Source organism: Homarus americanus, unplaced genomic scaffold (assembly GCF_018991925.1).
Source record: "Homarus americanus isolate GMGI-L3 unplaced genomic scaffold, GMGI_Hamer_2.0 scaffold14327, whole genome shotgun sequence".
Taxonomy (NCBI): domain Eukaryota; kingdom Metazoa; phylum Arthropoda; class Malacostraca; order Decapoda; family Nephropidae; genus Homarus; species Homarus americanus.
This window is the reverse complement of record NW_024728064.1, coordinates 468,316-475,072: the sequence shown is the minus strand read 5'-3', so window position 1 is coordinate 475,072 and position 6,757 is coordinate 468,316.

Here is a 6,757-nt window from a genome sequence, read left to right as displayed (position 1 = left end):
GTGGAAGACCCAATATAGAGTGAGAAGATTCAAAATAAACGTAATAATAAAAGTTTTATGTAAAAGAAAACGCTGTAATAAGGCAGTGAGGAGGTGAGCGTCAGACCAAGGAGTGTTGGAGTGCGTGATGGGTGTTGGGGTGAACGCCTCTCCCCACCTGTCGAGCGCGACGAGATGTTGGCTCAAAGTGTAGTGACGACACGCCCCATCACCTTCACCAATGGACATCCTTGTTACCTGCTAGTACTTCACAGGTGAGTACTAATAATTTATAGATAAAATGAATAATTAAAAGGAAAAATAACCCATCACTTAAACAAGCGAAACAACCAGATTAGACGAGATTAAGCATTACGAATTATTTGATTTATAAATACGAGGCAAATAATTAAAGCTCATTCTCTAGAAAATACGACAGAAATACCACACTTCATGGTACAAATAATACAATTAAAATAAAATTTTCTGAATTAAATTTCCGAGTAAATAAACTGAGATAAGTAAAAAAAAAGGGGGGGAGGAGAAGATGCATTTTGTGAAGTGGTCGCTACATTGGTTTTCAGCCCAGGAAAGAAATCGCGTCATATAACATGTGGTCGGACAATAGAGCCTGTGGTAGTTACGGTACAAACCCTGACATCTTTCCTCATCCAAGACCAATACCTTCGATAGAGAACTTTTCAAAGGAAATTTCGTGGTCTCTTGGTTGATAAAGAAGTCTATTTACTCGTCTGAACGACTCATGGGAGAGTTGAGCATCTCTATAACGACTCCAGGTGAAAAGAATTCGACGACGTCATCTCTTTTAAGACTCTTGTGTTATGGCGGGATGGTAAAGAAAGCAATTGGTCGAGATAGCCAGCGGAACGCAAACACTAAACGTATATTTAGCCAAACAATCCTGAACTCTAGGTCGCACATTGTTTCTTATTTTAGAGGTAAACATTGATTAAAGCATAATATATATGTTTTATTGTTACATTATGTTGAAACAAATAGAAGCAATTTATACTTGAACAGTAATTAATACATAATACTGTTTATCGGAAATTACACCGAGCACAACAACAAAACTATAAATTATCTCATTTATTGTGGTAACCAATTATAAAAACGTTATGTGTTTATTAAAAGTTATAAAATGTTGAATAATTTTTTGTTTCTAATTTTACAATTAAAATGTAATTGAAACGTAATATTTATAAAACAATCACACAATATAGAACTAAAAAGGTCGTTTATTACGTATTTTTCAGGCAAAAAGTAATTAAAAGGTAATATTTTGAACTAACTCCAGGGAACCGACAGCAACATTTAGCGACTGCTTAAACCATTAATGCAATAATGACAACATTTTCCAATAGCGCCATTAACATCAGCTATCTGGAATTCCTGAAAAAATTCGGAACGATAAAAGTGCTTAAGTCCTGTTATACTTGTAATGATACTGGACCATAATAAGTCTGCAGAGAAGAAAGTTGAGGTAGAAACACTTGAGCTTACACGATTTGTCTTAGGTAAGGTAGACGGTAGCATAAAGTGTTATGTTGTTAGTAACGAACCCGACACAGGACAACAGGTGTTTATCGGTAAAATTATATAATGTCAACTAACTTAAAAGATTAATGCCATAAATGCGATGTATAAATATATATATATATATATATATATATATATATATATATATATATATATATATATATATATATATATATATATATATATATATATATATATATATATATATATATATATATATATATATATATATATATATATATATATATAAATCACAGGAAAAAAAAAACAACGGAGCACCTTGGCTCGTCTTTATTCAAGACATCTTCAGAGCAACTGAATAAAGACAGAAAGCTTAGCCACAAATTTTCATTGTGGATCTACATATGAAATATATATATATATATATATATATATATATATATATATATATATATATATATATATATATATATATATATATATATATATATATATATATATATATATATATATATATATATATATATATATATGAAACAGCAGGCACCTTGGTTAGGATATATATATATATATATATATATATATATATATATATATATATATATATATATATATATTTAAAACGAACAGGAGAATCAGGGAAAACACAAACATCTTGACTAAGTTGGGTTTCTTTAATCACTAACGTTTCGGAAAAATCTTTTTCCCTCATCAGAGCCTAGAAAACAAAAAGTTTTGAAAAGTTTAAAAAATACAGGAGATATACAATAAAAACATATGATACGAACATCTACCTTCGATAAAATTTAAAGAAAGAGCAATCCAATTTAAAACTGACAAAAATGACGAGAGACCTACGTTCAAAGCTAAAATCAAGAATAAAAAAAGTGTGAAATAAAAATGTACAGGGGGGTTTTACCTTAATTTAGACGAGCCTTAGTGCGAAAAACATAACAATTCACAGGAAGCCATATCACAAATGGATGGCTTTACATTATACTGATGCAAGGCTTCCATGATGAGGAGGTCCGTATATATATATATATATATATATATATATATATATATATATATATATATATATATATATATATATATATATATATATATATATATATATATATGAGTGGAGGGTGGCCTCTTGGAAGATCCACATGTTGAGTCAGCAGCTCGACACAACAACCCGTGACGCTTCCCCACCTTCTTTTAAAGTCACATTTGTTGTTCACTCCTCGAGCTTCTGCGAGTCTTTTGTTGGATGATAATAGCCACTGGCGGCTGCTATTTGTCATGTGCTGTCTGTCTGCCGTCTGTCTCATCCTGCCCGGGCGTCGACACACACTGAAGGAAACCAGGATTTGTAAGAAAAACAAATTTACTTAAAAAAAAAAGAAAATGGAAGGGGATCATGACATAAATATGAGTATAAAGAAATTGGAAGATAAGTGAGAATAATAATATAGGAAGAAGGAAATGAAAATAAGAATTTGAATTTAACCTGAAAGTAAAAGATATAGCTAAGATGAAGGAACATGGTAGAGGAGAAATAAAAGTGAAAAGAAGGTAAACCAGCTGAGAAACACATACACGAAGGAAAGGAATCGATAAAATATAAGAAAACAAAAAAAATGGCGTTCAAGAGGGAGCAGGAAAAATAAAAGCGAAGGAAAATAAGTAAAACAAAATTAAGTGTAAGAAACAAGGAATGGGCAAGAGACTAAGCGAAAAATAAGGATAAGAGGTAAGAACACGTAAGCAGATGAAAGAAGAGACAAAACAACGTAATTATTTAATCAAATGAAAAAACAAAACAAGAGATAAAGTGAAACTGAAGGCAGAAAAAATAAATGGAAGAATGAGGGGAGACTAAAACAAAGAGAAAGGAGAGAAGGAAAGTGAGGAAGTAAAGGAGGAGAGGAAGAATATAAGGGAGGGGATGCAAAGAAGGGGAACTTAGAGGAAGAATAAGAGTAAGAAAATAAACGAAGAAGAAAGAGGGAGTGAAAGAAACGAAAAAGACAAGGAGAGGAAAAATGATAAAAAGCAAGAAAAGAGAGGAAGTGGGTTAGCTGTTGAGGATAATGATGAATAATACGTAAAAAAAAATAATAAGGAAATTAGAAAAGAGAGAGATGAAAAAAGTTGTGGAAATATTAATAATGAGCAATAAGTACAGACACACAAGGAGTATAGTGAAACAGGAATTGTGTCTAAGCAAAGTAAATCAGGAAATGTGGAGAAGAGTAAATGAAGGATATTGAAAGTTAAAGAGGATGATAACCAACAAAATCGCTGTTCCTGTAACCTAACCTAACCTAACCGTACATATCCTAACCTAACTTACCAGAGCTAACCCAGTCTAACCTATTTTAGCCTAACCTAACCTAACCTAAGAGAAGTTACCAAACCTATGGGACTTAACCTAATATAATTAACCTAATCTGAACTAACCTAACTTAACCTAACTTAACCTATCTAAAAAACGCTATCGAATGTAAGATCACATAGTTTGAGTTAGGTTAGGTTAGGTTAGCTCATTAATCTTAAAATATAAGTTTACTCTTATTGTGATGCAACTTGACATGGTGAATAGTTACTACGTTGGTAATACGCTGAACTTCCTCTCGTGGGTTAAGATCAATATAAGTTATTTTATTTACAATAATCGAACAAGAGTGTAACCCATATATACAGAGTTAAGGAAGAGGAGGAGATGAATAAAGAGAAGAAGAAATTCACTCTTTAAATAAAGGAAGGAGATAGGAGAGGAGATGAAGGAACTGAGAGGAAAAGAGGGAATGATAGATTTTATATGAAGCAGAATAGATGAGAGTAGAAGCAGGCAAGATATATATTAAGGGAAGAAGGAGATTAAATGTGAACAACAAGGCAGAGAAAAAAGAACACTGCCGTAAATTAGAAGAAGGGAAGGAGGAAGGAAGTAAAGGAGATAGAATAAGAGTAATTAGGGAAGATTAAGGGAATTAATAGGAAGAGGAGGAGAAAGTTTGAGAGGGAAGAAGATATTTTTAGATATTTGTACACCAAGAAGTTGAAGAAATAAGGAATAGGTGAGTAACAGATGAAAGAACATGTAACAGAAATTTTATATGGTAGAAAAAGGAGACAATTAAAAGAACACATAGAATGGAATAAGTAACAGTAAAATACAGAGAAAATAAGAAGAGAAAACGAACGAAAGGCACGAGAAGAGAGAAGAAAAATGACATTTCGTTATATTACATGTCAGTGACTTACCCCGGAAAGTAAGATGAAGCACAGAACAAGGAACAGAGAAGGAGACAGGGTTTTGAAAGGGAAAGATGATATAATGGAATTTAGAAGAGGAGATGACAGAAAAGGTATGGAAGTGATAGCAAGTTTAATTAGGGAATATTATATTGTAGAAATTATCAGGTAAATGATGTATAGAGGTCAGTAAGACACCTGGAATTGGTTGTTGGTCAAGTGGGCTCTAGTCCTAACAGGCTAATTTGGGACCATTTGACCTGTAACAGTGATAACAAATTAAGAAGAAGAAGAAGAAGAAGAAGAAGAAGAAGATCCTTTGGTTATATCACGAAGGGAAAGTAGAGGAAGTTAATTTCAAATGATGAATGATGGAAATTAAGAAAAGATACTGTAAATAAATATAGAGAAAGTGAAAGAATAAGTGTGAATGTGGACGGAACACAAGAGGCAGTGTTGCTCTAGTGATGGTTTTCCCTCAAGTGGATAAAATTTACCTAATTGATCATTTTGTTACAAATTCAAAAGTATATTCTGATGTGATGAGTGTTAATATATCAGTGTCTTGTTTCATGTAAGGATTATTTTTTGTTTTGAATGCCTCATAGACGTATCTTTCTCACATAAGGTTTGACTTTTGAAGAACTAATGGAAGGAAATTTATTGTAACAAGTCTCCTGTTGGTATATTATTTTGTTTTTAATTTTTGTTCTATGAATCATGTTTAATGTGTGGAAATCTTCTGCTTTACTCAGATATCTGAAGGTTTATTCAGTCAAAATACGTTTGTCTATTTCTTTAAAAACTCTTCCGTTCCAACCATTCATCTGTAAGTGCTTTTTGTTGAAAGTTTTATTTGTCTTCTGAATTTGACTGTCTACTGTAAGAAGATGGGTTTTTGAGTGACCTCGTGAACGAAAGAAAATCCTTTTGTTTTAACTAGATTAGTGAAGTTATAATATATAGTAATTACTTATTGAGAACTGACACTATGGATACCCTAGCTAATGTAAAGGGATTATTCCGTTTTACCACAGACTCCTGGTGGGTTACCCTCTTTAAAATAAGGTTTTATTTTTAAATGTCTTGGATGAGATCTTTCCAAACCAGACGTCCCAGATGATGGTTGAGATGAAGGCCATAAACTTATAATGTTAATAAAATGCAGAAGACTTTCAAAATGTTTACTCTCGTCTCGGTCTTCCTGTTTAATCAGAATGAAAGAGAAATTTACGACGAAAAACAAAAAGAGGACGAATTATTGGGCAGAGGGAAGTGGTAGGGTGTGAGACTAAAATGGGAAATGAGGGGAAACGTGAAATTAAATACACAAAGGAAGAGAAAGAGAACGACAGAAGGGAAAAAACTAATATATATATATATATATATATATATATATATATATATATATATATATATATATATATATATATATATATATATATATATATATATATATATATATATGTGTGTGTGTGGGTGTATATATATTTATAATATATAAAACATGTATAAGTGTATGAGACTTGTAGGCAAGAACTTTTAGAAATATTTAAAAAAATATTTTTAAATCATTAAAGAACGTATAAAAGAGGAAGTAAAGAAGGAGACAGAAAAAATGGGAAATGGTAGAACGAAGGAGAAGGGGAAGGAAAACAATCGAAAGTTAAGGTGCATGAAAGCAACTAGGTATTCGCACCAGTTTGGAAGATCTGAACAAAACGAAGGGAAAAATGGAAATAGGAAACATATAGGTGAAGGAAGTAGGATAGAATGAAGACACTTATTAAAATATAAGAAGAGTAATTAAAGACTAGAGACGAGAGGAGGATGGGAAAAAACTGAAAGAAGAAGACAGGAGAGGAGAGAGGAGTAAAGGACGAATAGTGCCAAAATATCCGAATATTCACAAAGAAACAGGAGAATGAAAGAGTAAGAGAAAAGAGGAGAAGCAAAAACAAGAATGAAGAGAGACTTTAGTGAAGAACGAGAGAATAAACAAATAATA